The sequence below is a fragment of the Mercenaria mercenaria genome, chromosome 2, assembly GCF_021730395.1.
Source record: "Mercenaria mercenaria strain notata chromosome 2, MADL_Memer_1, whole genome shotgun sequence".
Classification (NCBI taxonomy): Eukaryota; Metazoa; Mollusca; class Bivalvia; order Venerida; family Veneridae; genus Mercenaria; species Mercenaria mercenaria.
In genome coordinates this window covers 70571344-70595431 of record NC_069362.1, presented here as the reverse complement: position 1 = coordinate 70595431, position 24088 = coordinate 70571344, and the positions used below count along the sequence as shown (strand labels likewise).

The 24088-nt window shown below is 34.6% G+C and overlaps 1 protein-coding gene and 1 long non-coding RNA gene across 2 annotated transcripts in view; one reads left to right on the top strand and one right to left on the bottom strand.

Annotated features, from left to right (window-relative positions):
* Positions 1–4783: 4783 nt before the first annotated feature.
* LOC123564246 (uncharacterized) lies at positions 4784–12477 on the bottom strand. Its single transcript, XR_006688961.2, has 3 exons — positions 12071–12477; positions 10390–10490; positions 4784–5177 (listed from the first exon to the last, which is right to left on the bottom strand). It is a non-coding gene; the product is annotated as an uncharacterized LOC123564246 (long non-coding RNA).
* Positions 12478–12486: 9 nt separating this feature from the next.
* LOC123564244 (BAI1-associated protein 3-like) overlaps positions 12487–24088 on the top strand; it is a 408668-nt gene continuing 397066 nt past the window's right edge. The window contains exon 1 of the mRNA XM_045357655.2: positions 12487–12630. The gene's annotated coding sequence lies outside the window, so the exon portion shown is untranslated. The remainder of the gene's footprint in view (positions 12631–24088) is intronic.

Genomic DNA, 24088 nt, shown 5'->3' with positions numbered 1-24088 from the left:
CTGTTTCATTATGACAGAAATTCAAACTTATGCACCCAGGTTCATGGCTGTTTGCTTTGTCCAGTTGTGCTGAAACAGCAACGGACAACATCAAGACAAAAGTAGTAATATTTTAATTTCCAAGGTCTACTATTGCAATAATGTAATAGCTTTTAAACTCCATAATGTTTCAATTCTATAGCGCTGTATAAATGAAAGCTATCCTATCATAATAACAAAAAGCATGGTATAAAAACGACAGAAATGCTTGAATATCAGAAATATTTTGATACCAAAGATAGCGCAGTTACTACAAATTAATGTGATATAGAAGTAAATGACCGTTTTGGTTAACAATTTGTTATTTATTATAATATCCTTTAAAGCTTCTCGTCCTCATTTTGGTCAAAAAAAAATAAATTTCTCAAAAGCAACATTTTTGTAACAAGAATATAAAATGAAAAGGTATAATCAACAAAATAAGCGAAAATCTACGTAGCGTTTTGAGAAAATGACTGATGAAAACACGTTTACGGGTTCACAGCACTATATGGCTATATTGAAAAATAATAAACCGTTTGCAACGCTTTACTTTTTCCTACATAACCATATAGTGCGGTGAATCCGTAAAAATTTGTGCGGGCGAGCAGCTTTAATTAAAATGCTATTTTTTTATTATAAAAGTGACTGAAATTTGACACAGGCGTCTATAATTACTGTATTATAGAACAGAACTAATGCCATGTCTATACAAAGTGTGTACTTTTCATCTTTGAAGAAATATGATACAATGTGGCATGAATTATGTACCACTAGGAGGCAGCTAATAAATATTACTGATTATTATACCTCACATAAATGCCCTATATATTATAGGATTTGTTTAGTGTTCTTAGTGCTCGTGGATGTATGAACCCTGCCGAATTTTCGTTTTTAATGACTTGCTCTTTGTGCCAAAAATTTTGAAAACAACTTTTTATCAAATTTTGAATCGAATTTGTAATCACCGGATAGGAAAATGAGTGCGCACACATAATATTATGTTTCGTTTAGAAATAAGAAAGCTATCGCCGTTTTTCAAATGGTATTGCTGTCGGTTTCGGTACTGACGCTACGCTGAAATACGCGAATAAATGTACGTATGTGAACGTCTCGGTTAAACCAATCATATTGCTTGAGAAGAAACTCATTATGTTGATTTTCCAGTAAATGTTTTGACTTTATATGTTTTCAGTATAATAAAACGCCTCGTTAGATATTCATATATATCGAGGTGAACATTTTTCATATCACCCTCTCAGGTATGCAATATTTATGTGTTATTATACCTCATATAAATGTATAATATAAATTTCCAAATAGTTTAACTTGAATGATATTTCATATTCCCCAGTGATTTAATATCTCATGCGCAAAATCGTTATTCTTTTCTACACGTGTGATATGATCCGAAATTTGATATCACATGCGCAACAGCGCTGTTTTGGTTTTCTGCGCATGTTATATTATTTTTCATATGTCCCGTTGGGTGATATGATAATTTTGCATTGATAAAAGACTGAAACGATCAATTTTGACGAGGCGGTTATATATATTGTAGGATTAAATTGTGTTCTTGTATTCATGCATGTGTGAACCCTGCCGATTTTTCTTTTATTTAAATATTTGCTCTCCTTGTCAATTTTTTCGAAAGCAAGTTTTTATCAAAATGTAAACAGAAGGTATGATCGTCGGAAAGGAAATGATCTAACTAAGCCAATGAGTGCTTACTCGTATAGGTTTCGTTTAGAAATAAGAAAACAATCAACGTTTTTCGAATGTTTCGGCACTGACGCAAGCGCATAAATGTAGGGGTTTATATATGAACGTCTCGGCTGCTATAGAAAATTTGCAACAATTTTGATGTGCTCTCTTTAAAGATTCCTACTGTCTTTTTCTTATTGGGTGTTTATTATGTGCTTTTAATGATTATTTAAAAAAATCATTTAACTCATTATGTTGATTTTTCAGTAAATATTTTGATCTTTATATGTTTTCGATATAATGAAATAAATATTGCATTCCTGAGAGGGTAATAAGAAAAATGTTCACTTCTCGAAATATTAATAGGGCCTATAGACCTCGACTGACGCCTCTGTCGATATTCATAGATATCGAGATTAACATTTTTCATATCACCCTCTCAGGAATGCAGTATTTATATGATATTACATCCTGTGTAGCAGATTTACCAACTGCGCCAAAAACGCTGTACATATGATATATTAAGTTGAAAGATAATCTACGATTTGCACAAACCATGGAAGCGCACCGAAATTACAAATTATAATATGTATATAGCAGGACGGAAGAAGAATTGCAATTCAGTGGTTTCCATTTTAGTATTTCATTTGCAGACTATTTGATGAAATAGAGATAAAGGCTATTTCAGATGGACTTAACCTACATCAAGCAAATATTAGGTTACTCCGTGTAGGAAATGTGGAATGCTTACCTTATCAGCTCCTGTCAATCTATATAGGGCGCATCGTGACTTAATTGAATAACATATTCGTGACTTCAGTTTAAATAAACCCTTCAACTTTGACTCAGTCTTGTAATCAATTGTAGTCTGTCACCCATAGAGCTCAAAAGGGGATTGTGCTATGGATTGTGGGGTCATGATCCCTGGGCTAGATGTATGTTTTCATGACAATTTGATAAAGACATTGTAACATTCGTCTTTCATCTCTGATACTTGTGGAAAAGTTGAAAATTACTTGCAAAGAACCAGTTAATACTGTTACTGGAACGATGACCACTGTTGGAAATTGAATTTCGCCATATATTGACCGAAATATTGGAGAGAGAGAGAGAGAGAGAGAGAGAGAGAGAGAGAGAGAGAGAACGGCGGCAAAACCTAAAATAAACAAACAAAGTTTTAAGCGTTGATTACACGATACTCCCATTCGTTCTATTGAAGTTATCACGTTCATTTTGTATGAATCGCAAAAGGAAAGGCGCCAAAGTTACGATAACGCTGCTTAATTGTTCAATTCCCGCTGTTAGGAAATATAATGTAGATTTTTTTTCAGAGTTCATGCGAAATGAACGACAGAATATGATCAGCAAATTAAACACGAATGGCGCGATTCAAGAATTCACAGATCCTATTCTGTCGTTCATTTCATGAGCTCCGAAAAATTCTTTAAAAAATTTACTTAAATGAAACATTTCAACTGAAAACAAATATAGTGATATTTGAAGTTTGAATAATTTCACAAGAACCAAGTGTCCCGTACATGTCGTCTTATCTGACTTGCTTCAATACTACACTCAACTGATATCAGCACAGTTTCAAGGCTGAAACGTTATTCAAATCTATTCATGTAAAACTGATTGTGGTGTTCTGTAAGCATTTTGTTCCTTTGTTTTTGTTGTAGCAGAATGTGATTCAGGTTGTTCCTAAAGCCCACTGAAACTGATTTGCTCAAGGGCCGTTTCATCTGGCACTTGAAATGTCCCTCTTGTTGACCTGCTTTCTGCAATTGCATTGAACATATGTCTATATGTTTTTTATTGAAGTTCTATTTTATTTTATATGAATATTTACCGAGCATGCTTTGTGATTTACATCCTGTGACTGGAACATAGTGTGGATTAAGAATGATGTAAACTCTCCAGTGGTGGTTTAGCCACTAGCCGCTCCAAGGTGATACCCTACCGTAATTTCTTTATTAGCTTATTATAGTTTTGTTCTTGTTGTCTAAATGCGTTACAATACATAGACTGCTGTATGATTTCGTTTCGGAGAAAGTTCTCTGACCGTGGCTATTCCTGTTGGAAAAACATTCTTCTTTGTTACAAATGTCGTTCATTTCATTCCTTTGCACCATTTGCATAAGACTCATTTGATTATATCTAAAAAATGATGCTATAATTTCGAACTTCATCAATAATGTCTACCATATTTGTCTGTAATTTGACAAAGACAAAATCTCAATCGCCTGTGTTACATAACTCGAGTTTCGTCATTTCAGCAGAAAATGTATATGTAAATAGTTTAGACTGATAGGTCATTCTGTGAAACTATCATATCTTCTATCTTTTCAAGGTCAGTTCATCTCGTAAGTTAAGTGTTCCGTCAGGGCCGTCGCGTTCTCTCTGGGGACGTGCAAAATCAGAATTACGAAGTGCGAAATTATTTCAGTTACGTTTCGGCATTATGATCTCACGCTACGCCATCGTAGTCTTGCGACTCGCCATCGTGAAATTGAACTTCGCGCATGGCAAAGATAGTAGTCGGGTGTCCTAACGGTACTCATAACATCGTAGCTCTTACTCGCTTTCAACAAAATGAAAATCGGATAACACGCGTGTAATGAGCTGGCAAGATTTCTCGCATGGCTTAATGCTGCGAGTAGGTTTTTAGTGTGTCTGGAGTAGAAATATATAATGTGTTAACTTAGCTTTTACTATCTTTGCTTAATCGAGTTTTGTGCTTGTGAACAGCCACTTTAAAGATGTAGCAGCGTTTTTTTTTCAGGGTATATTTCTTTGAATATTTTTCCTAACAAAATTTATGCCGAAAATAAATGCTTAATCATCAAAATATGGCTAATAACGTACTATTTAACCTTATTTAACGTAAAATGCACAATGAGGTTAGGGGTTGGTAATTTCAAATATCTATTTAAGTAGATCAAGCGTGGTTTTGATATTTTTCTGACTGATATATTTAATAATAGCTACAACTGAAATGTAAAATTTCATCGAATTATTATATGTATATTATCTAGCCCAACACACAAAGTACCTGCCGGTATGTATTCAGTAGAAACTGCCTGCCTGTATGTATTCAGTAGAAAATGCATAACTACGGTGAGCGATCTAGGACCATCATGGCCCTCTTGTTTACTTTTGCCCTTTAAAAAAGAAACGTTGATATGAGAAATTACAGAAAAAAATATATTTGCTGATATTTATTTTAATGGCTTCGAAAACCTATTCAGTAATAGATATATATCATAAATAAATCCTAAGTAAAATTCACAACTGATACTGAACACTGTAGGGTATTTGAAACCACGGTATGTCTCAGATTGATTTTTTTTTCCTTATACTGGTGACAACACAAGCTGGGAGAACTTTCCGCATCTTCTTCGGCAATATGAAAGATCCATCTCACAAACCTTCTGTAGGCAAGATAGCGTTAAGTCCTGAAATAGATAAAACATTTAATAACTGCTGGTGAGTCTGTACATTATAATGTGTGATGAGGGGGAAATAAGCCATGAAATATTTTTTGGAAGGCATTATATATGTTAGTATAAAATATTTTATAAAAAAAGATATTCAAACATGAATTAATTGTTTTATTTTGTTTTGTTTTTTGACATAGAAAGGTAATATGTATAGAAAAATATAGAAGATAAAAAACCATTCCTATAACCTTTAAATTGAAACTTCAAAAATGAAAATTCACTAGTTTTTAAAGGCTTTTTTTAAAAAATATATCTCTAAGATCCATAATGACCCCAACTTCTTTCTTTCTATTTTGAAGCACTATTTTGTGTCATTGAAGCAGCAAAATAATTTTCAAATCCGAACTACAGATTTTTTGTAGATTTAAATACATGTTTTCCATTAAAGAAAGGTTGGTTGTTTAAATATGTAAACATATAAAATGATAAAGATCTGTTTGTGACATTTATGCTTTCATAATACTGATATTACCGTATATGGCACGCCAATTGTCCAATTATTACGTGAACCCAGGTTCACGGTCGAAAAATTAGGATTAACGATCCATAAACTGGTTTTTTTCGAACGTAAAACCAGGTTTTTCGAATACAAACTTATATTTTCGAGCGAAAACATAGGATAACGCCGTAAACCATAGTTCACGCTCGTAAACATAGGTTAACGTTCGATAAACTAGGTTTCTCGATTGAAGTTGAACTATGAAATTATGTCGTTATCCTAAGTTCACGAGCGTGAACCTATGTTAACGACCGTGATCTTGGGTTTACGACCGTGAAATGGGTTAACGACCGTAAACATATGTTCACGCTCGTGATCATAGGAAAACGACCGAAAATCATAGTTTAGTAAACATAGGTTCACGGCAAGCCAATTATCCAATAATTACGTTCTTGGTCGAAAAACTAGGATTATCGAATACTAACCTAAATTTTCGAGCAAAAATATAGGATAACGTTAACCCATGTTTATGTTCGATAAACTAGGTTTCTCGATTGAACATGAACCTATGTTTACTGGCGTGAACCTCGGTTCACGAGCGTGAACCATAGTTTACAAACGTCAACCTATGTTTACGACCGAAAATCATAGTTTTGTTCGAGAAACCTAGTTTATCGAACGTAAACCTAGGGTCACTCTCGTATACCCAAGTTCACGGTCGTAAACATGGTTTACGTTTGATAAACTAGGTTTCTCGACTGAACTACGACTTTCGGTCGTTATCCTATGTTTACGGTCATTATCCTATGTTTACGCTCGTGAACCCCGGTTCACGGTCGTAAACCATAGTTTACGGACGTAAACCTATGTTTACGACCGTGAACTTGGGTTTACAAGCGTAAACCTAGGTTTACGAGCGTGAACTATGGTTTACGGCGTTATCCTGTGTTTTCCCTCGAAAATATAGGTTAGTATTCGAAAAACCTGGTTTTACGTTCAAAAAACCTGGTTTATCGATCGTTAATCCTAGTTTTTCGACCGTGAACTGGGGTTCACCTAATAATTGGACAATTGGCGTGTCATAACCGTATATTCATAGTAACCTGTAAGACCTGAAATACGTATAACATGAAGTGGGATTATTTCCAATGGGGTCCATGGGTAAAATTGATACGCCCAAAGTAAAAAAAACTGAATAATATATATGCTAAACCACAAATGTCTTAGAAACTTATGTTCTTCAAGCTCACGGAGTGTGAAAAAAAATGGTATACATCCTTAAATGTTTACGACATCACTAATAAATTATGTAACTGCTATACAAAAGGCCATAAAGACATGTAACGTTGAAGCTATTTTTATTTTCACAAAGTCCCTATTTCACAAAGTGATTTGGTCTCAGTTTTCTTATGTTAAAACATGGCAAAGTAATATGGAATATACCTTTACTTTCAGTCAAATGTTTCTTTTCCATTAGCAAAAGAAGGTCTTAATACACTAAAATCCTGCAATGTCATTGTTTTTTCACACAAAAAAAAAAACATGCATTGAACATAAGCTGAAAAATTGCATAACTGTATGTATTACACTACTTGCTAAACCACACATGTCTTACACCGCAAGGTGCTCAGATCTGTTTCTTAGCTACACTGAGTAGTTTGTTTGAAAGAAAGTTTGGATATTTGCGTCATTGTTCATTAATAATTCATGTACTTAAAAGTTTGTGTAACATATATATTAAAACTATTTCACCTGGAGTCATAAAACAATATAGAAATGTTATTCAGCATGTAAATTTAAACACCGAGTTGTTTTGATATCTCTCTGCAAGACCAGAGTTATGGTCCCTGACTGTTAAACATATGCATTAAGGACAAAAAAGTTTGTTTCCCACGTATCCCAAAATGTACTTGACCTAGAGTCATAAAACATTACAAGATTTTCAAATAGCATGTGAAATTGAGCAGCTGGTGTTCTGTTTAGGATTTCACACAGTCAGACCAGAGTTATGGTCCTTTACTAGGTAAAATATACACATAAAGCGCTTATAATTGTGTTGCACATATCTTAACAGTACTTAACCTAGAGTCACGAAGCCATGTACATTGACAGAAAGTTGGACGCCAGTGTCTTGTGCACACAGGGTCGTTTCTTCTAATTAATTTGCAATCAAGGCATTGGAGACTATACTTACTGGTACGAAACAACAAATGATAATTCTGTTAAGTGTATGCTCACCAGATTTCATAATCATTACTAATCATCTTTGAAATCTCGAAGTATCTATAATTAGTGTAAATGAGCGGCCTCTAAATATCTTGTTTGCTCTGTACGTGACGCCCTCTGGATGGGAAATAACTAGTGTTTGTTTGTTTTCATTCATCTTTATACACAATTCAGCGAGCCGTGCAGATGCAAATTTAAGATTTCAAGGTATAATTCCTTCTATTTAGTGTGGCATAAAAGCAACCCATCAGTCATTACTTTGTTTACAACGTGCGAAATTCTGCGGTTCAAAAGTTGCGTAGACGCTTATTGACACAAGAAAAAAGCGTCTCAATCGGACCTAAATCTTGACAAAGGATTTCGTTTCTATTATATATTATTCAGTTTTTTTTTTTACTTTGGGCGTATCAATTTTACCCATGGACCCCACTGGAAATAAGATTTCAGCTTAATGGGTTATCCATAGGAACGTAATTTTTTAATACTCATTTCCCTTTTTGGTGTGTGTGTGTGCGTGTGTGCGTGTGTTTGTGTGTGTGTATGTGTGTGTGTGTGTGTGTGTGTGTGTGTGTGTGTGTACATGTATATGTATGCATATGGGTGGACGGATAGCTCAGTGGTTTGCACACTGGCCTTCCAATCCTGAGGTCGGGGTTCGATCCCCGGCAGCTACTCGGGACTTTTCAGAAACGCTTTTCAGTGTTTCCCACCCAGCTAGAGGTGTACTGGTCAGGAACCCAGGCAATCCTTGCGTGTATCAGTGCTATACACTGGGCACGTTAAAGAACCAGGCTGTCTATTCGCAACGAGCTAGGCTAAGTTAGCCGGACAAGCCTGTATCTGATTTCTGATCTCTCTGTGGGGGCTTTGTCTCACTCTGTCCCTCTGGTCAGATCGCTCTGTGTCTGTACTAGTAGAGGATGATTTCGCGCCCTGTGTGGCTGCAGTTGCTGTAAAGCGCCTTTGAACGTGTTTATCATGAAAAGGGCGCTATATAAATCTGGTATAATATATATTTATTCACATACACAGAAGTAAAAGTATGCTTTCAAGGTTTTATAAAATGCAAATTGACTAATTTGTTTTAATTTTTATAATCTCTTGTTTTAAATGGTGATTCTTAATATCTGCCACTTTTTGTCTGTGATATTTAAGTTATTTGTTTGTCTTGTTTGTATTATGTACAATGTCCTTAAATAAATAATAACAATAATTCTTTCAAAAATCCAAAATTAAATCTCGGTGCACGTGCCGGAATCGATTCCCTATTAATGGAGCTCTGTGTATCGCAGAATACAGTATATAAGTGAGTGAGTAAGTGAATGAGTCGGGGAGAGTTTCTGAAAAGCTTATATAGCTTTCTACTCAATCCTCTATGTTGTTATTTGTAATATTTTAACAATTGCAATTATGACAATAAATACTGTTTAAATCAAAGATCGAGTAATTGATTAAAGGATTAAGGTCTAGACATTACTCTGAAGACCAAAAATTGAACTGTGCTGAAATGTCTACTGAAATATCGTCTCTCATTTTTTCGGTTAAGTGTACCCTTTCACCAGGGGTTGGCAACATTATTTGTCAAAGGTTACGCCTCCTATAGAGTAACTGCCAATCTGATTTGAAATTGAAAGTAGAAGTTAAAAAATCTATATAAAACCCTGGATTCCAATTTTCGATATGTGATTATCATGGGTATATAATATTTATGGCTGAGCCCTCTTGTTTTTCTTTGCGAAGAAATAAAATAATAAAGCAAAAAGATAATGTTTTGGAAACACATGATAATTAGCTGTTTTTCCTTTTTCCATTCGAAATTGAAAAGTGTTTGTAACGGGGTAACGAAGGTAACTGTCTTATAAGGTTTTATATTAAACCAAAGGTAAGTAGGTATTTCTCCTTGGTGTATTGGTCATGAACGCGGGAAAGATTTTACTGCCGCGGTGGCCCAGGTTGGATTCCGACTTGGCCATAATTTTGTCTTGATTTTGCATTTTTCAAGATAGTTTAGAAACAAAAGCTCATGTTCTCATATTCATAATATGACAAAACTTCAATTCTAAAGAAAGATCATTTTAGCCAAAATGAGTCCAGTCCTTTAAGCCAAACGCTTGTTTGAGAAAAGTCGTCTGATAAAAATAGGTAAAAATAGCAATATTGGAAATCTGATTATACAGAAAGAGGAATCTGACTGGGTTGTCATCAGATCTAACATTTAGGTAGATCGAGTGCTTAAGTCAAACTGGAGTTACTGCATATGCACTAGACCTTCGGACGAGCAGTGAGTAGCCTTCGTGTGAACAAATCAAGCATAACAATAATTTCCCGAAAAAGCAAATTTCCTTCATATAAGGAAAAAAAAGTTTTACATATAAAATGTAGTGTGAACTCAGAAGCACGTCTGTAACGGTTGTGCGAACAGAGACAACCGCAAATATTTTTATCCAATCATTGAATGTTGTAAAGAAGAAAACCATACTTTTACTTTCTTAGGCACACTACCTTTATCCGTTATCAATTCGAGAGACTACCTTTCATCATGCAGTGTTGAATGTAACCTCTTCATAGACTTTAACTGAATCCACATTGACTCGTGCTGAAAACTGAACATTTAAAATACAGAGAGAGTGGGCGTTCTTGTTGACTGAAGCGTCACTTTCGAATTATTCAAGTCAAAGCGCCTCCGCTTGTTTTGCACATTGCACATTGCAAATTACAATATTTGATTTTAATAAAGGCGGCCATTTTGTTTCCAGAATGACGTAAAACACAGTAGATTCAAACAATTTTTGATATTCATTCTAAATGTTGTTTTTTTCATTTTGAAAAACGTTTACCCCATTGTTTTATAACGACTCATTAAAACTATCACACCTTAGATATATTTATAAACACATTTATTAGATATGTATATTTCAATTGTTTGCTAATGTCATTATAAACCCTGAAATGGCAGCCTTCTATCCTGTTTTGTGATTTTCTTAAATATCAAGCTGATATTTAGTGTTACGCATGACTGTGTGATGTCTTTCAAGTACAATCTTACGCTACAATTTTACTATGATATTGTATTAGACAGTATTATCAGGTCCAACAATTGAGATCATGTGCTTTCTGCACAGCCACTTAAGTTTTTAAAAATGTAAACAATCGTCGGTATGCCATTTATAATGACCATTAAATTAATGCAAACCTAGATAATTATACATTGTGTATTTAACTGAACCAAAATGATCACAAAAGCACCAATGCCTGGAAGAATAAAACATGTTTAATGATTTAAACGGACATATTCGTCGATTTTGTTTAGTTTTACAGTTAATGATGCTGATCACTGTCGCAGATAGTGTTTCATTTGATACTCTTCTTATTTTTGGTTCAATCCGCGACGTTATATAGAACTCAATTAAAACGACAAGATGATTGATTCTGTAGATTGTCCGATATGAACAAGGGCGGTAGACAACTGAATTTAGCTTTATTATTCCTGTGTTATTGTGTTATTCCTATGACATCATTTTACATTCGGCTTATCTTTTATTGTATCACATAAGCTATAAAGGGCGAGTACATTGCTATCAAATCACAAACTGAAAGATGAATTTGATCAGCATAATAATATCTCGCTTGATAATTTAGGTTGAACATGGTATTAATAAGCGAATTTCGTATAAAATATTGACTTCTGTCTGCATATTAGTCATAAATAAGTGTCCGTCTTCTAGAATTACGTCAATATGTATTATTTATACACTCAAATTTATAAAGCGGTCGTTGGGAAGCATAAAATATAATCATAAAAGAGAACAGCAGATTTGGTTCGATTGACAGAGAACATTCTTGAGAGGTAGAGAATCCATGCTTCCTTTAACCAAACTGAGCGGAACTTTATTATAGATGGACTCCGTAAAGACTGGAACGCAATTAGGAAAATCAGTAACTAATAAAACTCCACACGTACCCCTACTTCCATAGCTCAGGACCAAGCTGAACTTTTTTCTGGCAAAACACCACTTGGGAGATTAAACCGGACAATGAGGCAACAAAGCGTGTTCCAAAGTTAAGGACAGTGTAAATAACAGTTATCGTCGTCAATAGGATCCCTTGCATCGAAATCGAAACAGAAGGGATGGTATGTTATGATGAAAATTAATGTAAAAAGCAAGCATAAGGAACCACATACCTGTGTACTCGATGGCTGTGTAGAGCGCAGATCATCAAGAGAAACCCCAGTAATGACCGAGTGAATCAGGCGTGTTCAAGAACGCACCATCTGAAGTATAAGTCCTACATTAGTGTGGGTGGTATGAAGTGTAAAGTTGTATACCAATTCTTTAAACGACAATAATTCCTTTAAACATTAAAACAGGCTAATGACATGCTCCGTGCGACATTCCAATCTGTGTGATATTTGTGGATTAATGCTTCTCCCTGGAGCTCCTAAAACTATCATATCTTGCATCCGTTCAATATTAGTAAATCTTATCATGTCACCAATACAATGAAGCGTGGATAACGCGCGCGTGGCTTGCAATCAATAACTATCATCTGTTCTCGTGCTTTCAGATGTCGCGAGGTTTTCAGTGTCCCCGGAGCTGAGATTCTCTAACATATCAACCAGTCAATAAAACTGCAGACTAGTATTGCAGTTGTTGTCGGATTGCTGATTTACGAGATTGGGAGTTGATATTTTACATTAATTGTGACAAAGCTAATTCATTTAGTGGATTACAACAGAAAAGGGTATGTAACGTATACATTATTCAGTGCTTTGCTACAAAGGTTTAGAAAGGGATTGTACATTATATGTAATATTGTCTCCTTAAGTAAACGCGTACTTTCCATTACATGACGACGATCTTAATGGGTTATAGCTTCTATTGTCATTTATTTCTCGGATTATAACAGCAGACGTACCAATTTAATATGCGCGTACTGAATATCGTAAACACAAGCTTATTACTAGGAAACAATAGCTTGCCCTCTGGTAACTGTTTTGACGGTAATGAGGTTCTACTCTGCACTACAAGTGGCAGGTTATTTTTTATGCATACCGTAGCTTACAAATTGTAGAATGCATAAAGCAAAACAAAATACGATTTCTTTACCACTCTTTCTTATAACAGCGTTTTAAACAAAGCGCGGGAAATTAAATAAAGACATACTGATGTTTCAAAGACGCTCAGCAACAAAGTTTCGGTTTAGCGTAACGTAGCATTTTTGTTTTTTGTTATCAACATTTTTGAATGGATAAATATACTATACGGAACAATGAACAAATATCAAGATATGCAAACATTTCACGCCTGCTTAATTTTTCTGCAAACAATATGTATCTTATAAAACCTGTGCAAGCTTCATATCTTAAAGCTTTAAAACCTTTATGTAAGGTCTGAACAAAATTCGTTAACTAATGTTAGTGATTCCTGTCGATGAAGTTTATGGTATTTGTTAAACACTTTTCGTTTCATTTGTTTGGTTTGTCGGCCGTAAAAAATCTTCTCGTACTTTGATTCAGTGTTGTTATATTGTCTGTTCCTTTGGGATCACGGAGTGTTGCACATTAATAGCGAGCTCGAAGAGCAGGCCCGAAGGGCCTGCTCGAGAATCGAGCTTTACGGTAACGCAAGTATACTTTCACACTTGGTGATGGATTTGAAAAGTTTCGTCGGAAGTTTTTAAAAAGCGCACCCTAGCGGACTGGTGCTCACAGGAAGTACTTCTTTCCGGAGTGATTACAGAACTTCATTCAATTGCTAAAAATAATTCATCAGTTAACAATAATGAAAAAATGATTTCCAGTTGTTTGAAAAAAATATTGTTTTCATTTAAAAGATCAAGCATCGGCCAGAAAATGGAAAAAATGTCATAATAAGCAAAAAGAAACGGGAACGCGGTAATGACATCACCGTGACACCGGCTTCCCATAAATTTTGCAACGTATGATATTCACTGTTATAGGTATGGTGACACTAAATGTAGACTTTTTCAGTGAATAGGTTCTCCTGAGTTCTTGTGACTAGTGAATAGTTTCTTGTGACAAATAAATGATGCATAATATTTTTAGATAAATCCGATTTCTTTGAGCTCGCTTTGAGGCTTTGCCTTATTTCATATTAGCGAGCTCGAAGAGCAGGCCCGAAGGGCCTGCTCGAGAATCGAGCTTTACGGTAACGCAAGTATACTTTCACACTTGGTGATGGATTTGAAAAGTTTCGTCGGAAGTTCTTAAAAAGCGCACCCTAGCGGACAAGTGCTCACAGGAAATACTTCTTTCCGCAGTGAATACAAAACAGGATTCAATTGATAAAAATTATTCATCACTCAACAATAATGCAAGAAAGATTTATAGTTGTTTGAAAAAAAATAGCTCTATTTTCATTTAAAAGATCAAGAATCGGCCAGAAAATGGAGAAAAAAATATCAATAAGCAGAAAGGCACGGGAACGCGGTAATGACGTCACTGTGACACCGGCTTCCCATAAATTTTGCAACATATGATATTCACTGTTACAGGTATGGTGACACTATATGTAGACATTTTTTTCAAATATATACGTTCTCGCGAATTCTTTTGAGTAGTGAATAGTGTCTTTATGACAAATAAATGATGCATAATATTTTTAGCTAAATCCGATTTTTTTGAGCTCGCTTTTAGGCTTTGTCTTATTTCATATTAACCTCTCATGAACAGACTCAATCAAACCGAGTCTGTTATTATTTTGCTTGGTTGAAGTTTATGCTTCCAAATGATCTTTTTACAGAAAGATCATTGTATCGGCAGCTTTTATTTTTATCCATTCGTACAAAATATAACAGTTAATAACAGGTATAACAGGTAATTTATGGCAGTAGGTTACCTTACTATTTGTATGTGCGCATGTCCAACCGGAAGCTAACGTGACGATTTACGACGACGTTTACGACAAACTAAATGTGTTTGTATATCCATTCGTCTGAAAACAAATCATGAACCTGTCTCCGATCTGATGCTTTATGGTTTAATAATGCAGAAATAATGAATAAATTGCCGCAGAAACGCTTCAAAACAATGTTGCCTTAAAATGACGTCATTGACATCATGACGTTACGTGTCAGTTAACGCGCAAAATTAATAGCTTTTATTTTGAAAGTACGTAATTCTGCGCATTATCTTTATTTGAACTAATTTCAAATTACCATTATTTGCTGTTTATGAGTCTTTTGCTCCGAATAATAATCAATATTTTGCTTCTTTTATGAAGTTACATTGAAATGTTATGCGGAATGTAAGAAAATGGATGATAGTAACCAATGTTATCTGGAATATAGTTGGGTGAAAGGTTACTTGTTACGGCCATTTTCAATAAAAAAAATCTAGCAGTTTGATTTGTAATACCTATTTTCAGTTTCCGTTGATAATTTGTTACTTATGTAATAAAACTAAGATCCAAAATTGTTAAATTTCAGTAGAAAATTGTGGTTTCTTGAATTGAATTGATGTTACCATGGAAACGAAGCCCGTAATCTATATATCTAAATGTAAAATTCAAAAGCGTTGACACTGGTCTATTCAAGGAACACAGCTTCGGCTTTTTATTTTCATTTCAACAATATCCATGAGAATAATACCAGCATGCTGAACGATTTTTCCATGAAAAATGCCAGACGAAGTGTACTGCTGAAAGTAATTTGTTTGAATAAATGCAAATAACACGAAAATATGACTTACGTTAGAAATAATATGTTTTAAAGCTACATTAACAAGAAAGATAATTTTATTCAATATTTTTTATAAGAAATTACGACAAAAAGCAAGATATAAGCTATTTTAAACATCTCTGTTGCCATGGTTACTTTAAACTTTAAGAAAAATAGGGTACCATGTAAAGTGCTTGTTATTTTGCTAATAATATTACCCAACTATTCCATGTTGGTCATTAACAGATTGGCACTGAAGCCATCGAAATCCCCGTTTTTATACATAGTTGTTTAAAAATGAGAGAAAATGCGTTACCATGGAGACACGAGCCCCGCGACATATACATTTTAAGCTTATGATGGAAAGCTTACGCACAATTATCAATTATGCAGACTTCTACGGATATCAATTAAAGTGAAAAGTGTTAACTATCCGCATTTTCCTTCTTATTTCAATATAAAATACCTTTCGACGGTCATATTCTTCAAACCTGAATAAAAATTGAACTTGAAGGGACAGAGATAAACGAAATTGAGATTGTAACATTCAAAACATCATATAACACGAAATACAAAAAATTGCTGCGGTTCAACTAATTTGAATTTACCCTTGTAACAAGGTAGCCTACCTCCTTATGCTTTATCCACTATCGATTAATGAAGAATCGTTTAGTCATACAATACGATCTGTTGACAAAAAAACACACCAAAACAATTGCATTTTTTGCTGTAACGGAATGCTATTTCCATTAACTGCCATAATATAGCAAGGGTAATCAAATCTAAAGTAGTAAGGTAATTGAAGGATAAAATATCAAAGTGGGCACAAATGAAAACCTATTTCATTTCAGATTTCAGTCTTTCATCGCCATTTATTTTCTTATACCGTTTGTGGTATATTGACGTGAACTTTAGCCTAGCAGTGCCGCAAGACAAAAAAAGTATAGTCATGAAAAATTTAATTATCAAAATTTTACATGACTATAGTAAGAAGCACAATAACTTGAATAGGGTATTTCTACTAACTGTACAAGAAAATCAGAAGTAAGACGTTTTATTTATAATAAGAAAAAAAAAACACTTAAATATTTTGACAGAGTTACGGGTGTTTTACCTGTTGGGACATGTGACTTTTCTTCATCTCTATTTATGTCTTTGAAAACAAAGATGTAGTCCGACGCGTACATCACTTATCTCTGTATCATGTCAGAGAGATGTAAATATTCCTGTAAGGACCCTGGATTTGGACATTTGTGCTGAAAAAAAAAAACATTCGTAGACAACATACTATTGAAAAGAACAAGAAACAGGCCTCTTAAATTAGACCTTGATAATTGGGATACGGACCATGTTTGTTTTGGGTTTAACGCCGTTTTTCAACACAATGCTGAGCGCAATTGGAAACATTTGTGCCGGGAAATATAAATGACAATGTACCGCCTCGGATATGAAACATAGCCTCTATACAATTTTGCCCTATAATTGTAAATATGGCATCTGAGCTGCAGACGTGCATCTTGAGCACGGTACGTCGTCTCGCGTGTGTATGTGCGTATGTATTTGTTAACAACAGATTTAATAACCATGTTTTCTGACTTAAAACTTGCAATTGTCTTTACCGCACAATTTTGAAAAATATTGATTTAAGACCACTACGAGGACAATGAAATACGCTTGTACTTTGTTGAATAACAACTGTATAGAAATAATGAAGTAAATCAGTAACGCATTACAGGCAGAGAAGTGATATTGTAGAATGACGTCAAAGATAATCGTTTAAGCTTGGAAATTAAATACGTCACAAAGAATGTGTATGCAACGTCATGGTTTTGTAAGAAGACGTGATTATATTACACACATTGCACTTATGCGTCATTTAGGCCATTTAATGAGGAAAAGTAAAGACAAAACATTCAATACTGCGTAACATGGAAAAAATGTAACAGCATTAATAATTATTATTATTTACAGTACTTCCCCCGCCACACTGTTATCTATTTACCGACCTTACCGTTTTAAACTATCTAGCGATTTCACTTGCTATAATGATGGTCGTTTACGCCATGTTTTTTATGTATTAACTGTCGTTTTCCCCATTATTTCTTCTAAATTTCATCAGAAAAAGGCTTGTAACATATTATCATACTGTAAATTTTCTGTCTCGCAGACTTTTGAGGCTGTTATTGCATTACAACATTCTTAGATAGTGGGATATATACCGTCAGGGTAAGAGTGATTTTTAGATAGTGATATGATAATTATAGGTTATTAGATTTGTATCGTAAAATACTGCGCGACGTTAGGAACGCAATATCATTCTGCGAAAGAACGAGTCCGTATTTTCGATGCAAATTTAATAATCTTTTTATTGCATACACCTATTGTAATAAGCCTGAGTAAAACTAAACATTTCGTCGCTAAAACACTTCTAAACCCGATGACACGCGTGAAACTGACGTCATAAATGACGTTAAGCACCCGATATGAAATTTGAACTTTAATATGGAAAATATTGACGTTTCAAGTTCCACTGCAGCTTGACGGAGTTTATAATTCAGAATGTAATAATGATAAAAAATTAATATCTGTATATTGATTTGAATTGTCAGCAACAGACTGAATTTCATTGATTGCTTAAATTTTATATATAGATCAATCCAAGCTTTAAATATAGAGCTGATGATATATCGGTGCCCTACTCAGTCTATATGTCAATCTGATAAACACAGTTGCATCTGATATAACAGACGTCGGATACATTTATGCCCTTTTTATTCACGTCATACAGTTTCTGTTAAACAGTTTCAGTTTCTATGAAATTTCACACAGAGTTCCAATACAAGACTTCTCTCCATCAGAACATACATAAACTGTCCCACATCGGTGTCAGGCATGTTTGCCCATGAATATAGACTGTCATATTGTTCAGAACAAACCTCCTTGGAATGTAGATAACAATATTGTTTAGAGCAATGCCTGTTATTCACGTGTTTAACAAAGCAAATATAGACCGTCTGTCAATGAGATTTACATGGTTTACCCAACTCCATTTCTCTTGAGAATCCAAATAAGAAAAAAACCTTATACTGAATGCGGATGAGATTCACATCTGCAAAATGAACTTTTTTGTCTGTGTTTCTTCTTTAATGTATATAACGATTACATAATTTTAGTGCTGTATGTTCTGACAAACAAATTGATCTAGGAGTAGTCAAGGGCGAATCCAAAGCGTTCTGGGTGCAGCAAATTTAGATATCGGTCATTTAAGTCAAAATTATCGGAAGTGATACCGGGCGATAGCCAAACTAATAAAATAGAGAAAAGTTGAAACTTCAGTCTCTTTAGTTTCCAGCTTTGAAATATGCATTATGCATTTTGTTTTCAGAATTGCTTTAAAAATTGAGCTTCTAGGTTTTTTTTGCTTGCATATATTTCGCCGTTAGGTTAATATGCCAAAGAAGTACACTAAAGAAGATTTAGAGAGAGCTGTTGTCAAAGTAAGGAGATGTTTATCCTTGAGGAAAGATTCGACATAAGCTAATGTACCAGTGACTACAATTAAAGGTCACACTAGGGGTAAATTCAAAAGAGTTATGACTAAGCCTGGTGGAATATATGCACTGTCTCGGTCAGAGGAACGGGCTTTATGTAATTATGCCAAATGTATGAGTGACAGATGGTTTCTGATAACAAGGAAAATAGTTATCAAATGATATAGTAAGTAAGTCTGGACGTCCGTGTTTATTTAACGCTGCAAAGGGTCCAATTCATAAATGACTTCGCGGTTGTTTGAAGGGACATAAAGGCTTAACGTTAAGGAAACCTCATTGTTTACAGCGGGTTCGTTCCGAATTACAGTGTAAAACAAGCCTACAGCCAGTTGCTTCTGTAAATGGACATGTGACCTTACAGATGGCTATATCTGCCGAAGGACAATAGCTCCATTAGTTACAGAGGGTATTCCTGATCAACTGATCTTTGATGTTACTGATAGCGGTTTTATTAATGCAGACATATTTCTATCTTGGTTCAAGAAATGCTTCGCAAAGCAGTGCGGTAGGCCTTGCCATATTTTTCATAATGGACAATCATGTTTCCCACCTGAGCAAAGATCTGGTTTTTTTTTGCACGTCAAGAAGATCAGATTGAACTACTCCACACATTTATTACAAGCACCCGATGTTGGGTACTATCATCTTCTAAAAGGAAAATTCACAAGTCTAAGTGTATCATTGGGCTATTGCGGTCTGAAGAGTATTCCCAGACACAAATTGCCCAAGGTTCTAAATCTTACCATGAACAAAATTCCTGGTTCCTCTGTGTCTTCTGCCTTTTCTGGTATTGGCATATATCCATTTGACAGAAATAGGGCAAGGTCAACTTATTCACAGGGCAATAAACAATTTCAAAGAAGTTCTAATAAAACCCACCCTGAATGTGATAAATGTATCACTTGTGGTCAGATAAATGTACAAAACAAATTTGTTCAATTGGGTTTAATCCAGAAAAAAACTAAAATCAATTTTGGTTGACCCTCCTGTACTAAGCAAAAAACCAACATCTAAGAGAATGTGTACAGATTAAGAAAGGAAGGTTTGGTGATAATGACGAAAGTTCTGATGGATGTATGGAGACATCTGATGTAGGTGAGGGTGTGAATGTTGTTCAAAGTGCGAATGAGGTTTTGTGTGAGGTGTGTCTGACAGGAAGTGATGACATGACATAGATTGGGTGTGATAATTGTGAAAGGTGGGTGCATTATTAGTGTGTTGGGAGTGAACAACAGCATTTGATACACCTTAGTCTGCAATACAGGAATAAATGGTTATGCAACACTTGTTTACAGAAATAATGAGTTTGTTTGTGTCCTTTTGGCGATGTTTCCTGTTCTTCATGGTAAAAATACAGTATACATGTTTGTTCACGTGTAATTATGTAATTAGCAGTTATTTATTGATAAAAATGTTTTATTATAGCGAGAAATAACGCTTGTTTCTGGTATACATTATAATGCGTACTGCATATTATGTCAAATTCCTATTGTAGTTCTTACACAGTATTTAACTTTGTTGAGGATAGATACACAATACTAGTATAACCCTGTTTAAAAGGCGTTTTATGTTTTTCGTTATCTTGCATGCATTTGACACACTTGTACATAATTAGTAGGGTCCGCAAAAGAGTTACTAGACCTTTGCAGTTCACTTTTTATTACTATGACAAAGCTGCAGTTTTTGGTACTTGCTGACCATCGCGAACAGGTGGCTAAGTACAAAAAGGAGCATAATTTTGTCAAAATGCAAACATGAGTTATATTTTGCGCAAAGCAGGGACCAAGTGAACTTTATTGTATTCACTGAATGTATGTTACATAAAATAAAACACTTTTAATATATTTGCATGGTTTTTAGTTGTTTACTTTAAAAAGACCAGTTTCTGAATTCGGTTAAAAATATGATTCTGGGATGACATTGATAAATAGATGCTAATGTTTCAATGATTAAACGCGTATGTGCGTAAAACAGCGGCGGAAATCAAGAGAACGCATCTTAAGTAAGATATAAGACAATTGTCCTGCTTACATTTGCATGGTTTCGAGATTTGCTTGAAAACTAAGAAAGGTTTTTATCCTGCGGACAGGATTCTTCTGAAAAGCGGCAATACGGGGCTTCTTGACTTCTGTGGACTTAATTTCACAGCATAATATTCAGAACCACGTTTCACTTTTCAATTTTTAGCAAATGAATGGATGTCTTGTGGAAAGTAAGTCTATGACTGAGTGAAAATTTAGGGAGTATACCGTTATGAATTTTATTTGAACAAGGGCAGTTTCCTTTGTTTTACCTCCCATAAGACTTTAACATTTTCACAGATTCTGCCTTTGCGACCAATGCAGATCATGATAAGCCTGCACATCCGTGCTGATCATGCACTCTGATCATGACCTGCACTCTTCGCCTTTTTTTGTTCCAATCGAAAGATGGACAAGTTCATTATAGACATTTAGCAGGGTATGGGTTACTTTACGAAATAAGATTGACCATCTGTAGTACTTGAACGATACCAGGATTTTACAAAACAGAAACTGCTAGAGAAATTTAAGATTCTTCAAGTTCAAGACGAAAATGAAGGAACAATAGCGTTTTCATTCCACACCTGTTATTGATTATCCGGAGTTATAGAAACACACTCTAATGCATAATACTTTAAAGGGAAATTAGATATCTAGGAGCATTCCGCAAATACCTAATTATCTGTCTAAAGGCCGCTCTAATAAGGCTGATATGTAGTGTCTGTTATGACTTTTCCCCATAACTTGAATTTTTTTGTATTATTTTTAAGACTTCAATTTTCCGCTTCATTAGAAAATAAATATTTTTGGCGACCACAATGCATGTGTTACTTAAATAAATTAATCATTTATTAGGCTGGAAGAACTCCAGTTTCATAACATATTGAAAATCATTTTTGTGCCTATTAATGTATATAGTACTGGCTACGTTTCTTCATTTCAAAATGTTTGATCAGCGGTTTGTTTTTGAACCTTTGTTAGATGAAGTCATATCAGTTTTGGAAGACAAAATGACATAAAATGGAAACTGGAAATTGGTTTGGTGATAAAATAGGGTTATTATAACAGTAGCTCGGATGGGATCTGCAAGATCGGATCTCACGAGGCGCGCATGTGCCGAGTGTAATCCGTCCTTGCAAAATTACAAAATCCCAGATCTAGCTACTGTTGCAGTGACCCTTTTATTATATACTGTAGATCAACTTTATGCATCGAGGCGTGTCTGCACATTTAGCTCATAACAATACTGCAGTAAACGCCGAGAATAGCGGATAAGTCACGCCTCCCTAATTGTCGTTGAATTATACCATCTTTTTGTTTGTTTATTTGTAACCGAACGAAATCTCAAATGTTTGTTGATGTTAAAATGAAATGAGTGATGTTTCTGTGTGCTCATGCATGCATACTAATGAAAGTAGTCCGGCAACATACAATACGGGATTTGGAAGGTACAATACGAGATTTTTTTCAGCATGTTCGTATTTCCTTGTGAAATGCAAGCTGCATTTTTATAGAATTTATATTGATATATAATAAAGTAAAGTATTACATTGTGGTAATATATAGACGATAGCATCACAAAACACTTATTGTATCAATTCTGTATTCAGTCAGAGCTTTGATTAAATTGAACACAGTAAACAGTCTACAAAAATGAATTCAATTTGCAATATTGAATAAACGCACTGCGTGTCATCAATAATGAAACAATGTACACTATAATGATACTGAAACAATATTGGTCGCGAACAGGCATCATGTATAGTTTTAATAGTTAAAACTGTTTTTGCGGTGTGACTGCTGCTCAGTTTTTATTAGTCACATTTAATGCGTATGTATAGCTTGAAACTCATCCAAACGCAGGATCAGTTGTGGTGTAAGCTAACTTTCTCATGTCGTTCAAACCTGTCCCAATACAAGCTATGTTAAAGGTACGTGTGTCTAAGGTTAGTGGATAACTTACTCTTTACACAAAAAATGGAAAATAATGACAACTTACGGTGTATAATATTTACAATGGCATGGTGGAAGCGTCACCATACAAACTGGATAAAAAATAAGCCAAAGTGCCCAATCTCTGCCACTACAACTGCTGCAGCGAAAGTAAGTAAACTACCATATAGTGTGTGAACTTGGAATATTGGACCATTTCCGGGCATGTGTGTATTGTTGCCGGGTTTCACATGTAGCTGTTGGCCAGAAATTTGAATAAAGTGTTATTGGTACGCAGCTTGATTCATTAGGATGGAAGTGTCAAACGACTTGATAGAGGATTTTGTCGTTCAGGGCCCAGTTGTTTGAAACTTGAACCACGGGTAAAATTAACCACCTATTAAATTTAGATTGAAAATATTAGTCTTGGTGTAAAACACTAGTATCATGTTTTGATTTTACTGTAAAGAGTTACTAAAGACGTTTTAGTGCTCATAATCCTTAATTGTTTTGATTTTACTGTAAAGACGTTTTAGTGCTCATAATCCTTAATTGTTTTGATTTTACTGTAAAGGCGTTTTAGTGCTCATAATCCTTAATTGTTTTGATTTTACTGTAAAGACGTTTTAGTGCTCATAATCCTTAATTGTTTTGGTTTTACTGTAAAGACGTTTTAGTGCTCATAATCCTTAATTGTTTTGATTTTACGTAAGCTTAGTGCTCATAATCCTTAAATTGTTTGGTTAAACTGTTAAGACGTTTAGTCTCATAACCTATGTTTAGTTTTACTGTAAAGCGTTAGTGCTCAAACCTAATTGTTGATTTACTGTAAAACGTTAGGCTCATGATCCTATGTTGATTTAACTGTAAATCGCTTTATGCTCATAACCTAATTTATTTACTGAAACGTTATAGTGGCTCATATCTTAATTGATATATTTGTTTTTCTAAGTATTCTAAAATATAATGCTAAATGTTAACCGACCGTTAGCGTAACCGCCTGTTAAAGTTTCAGAC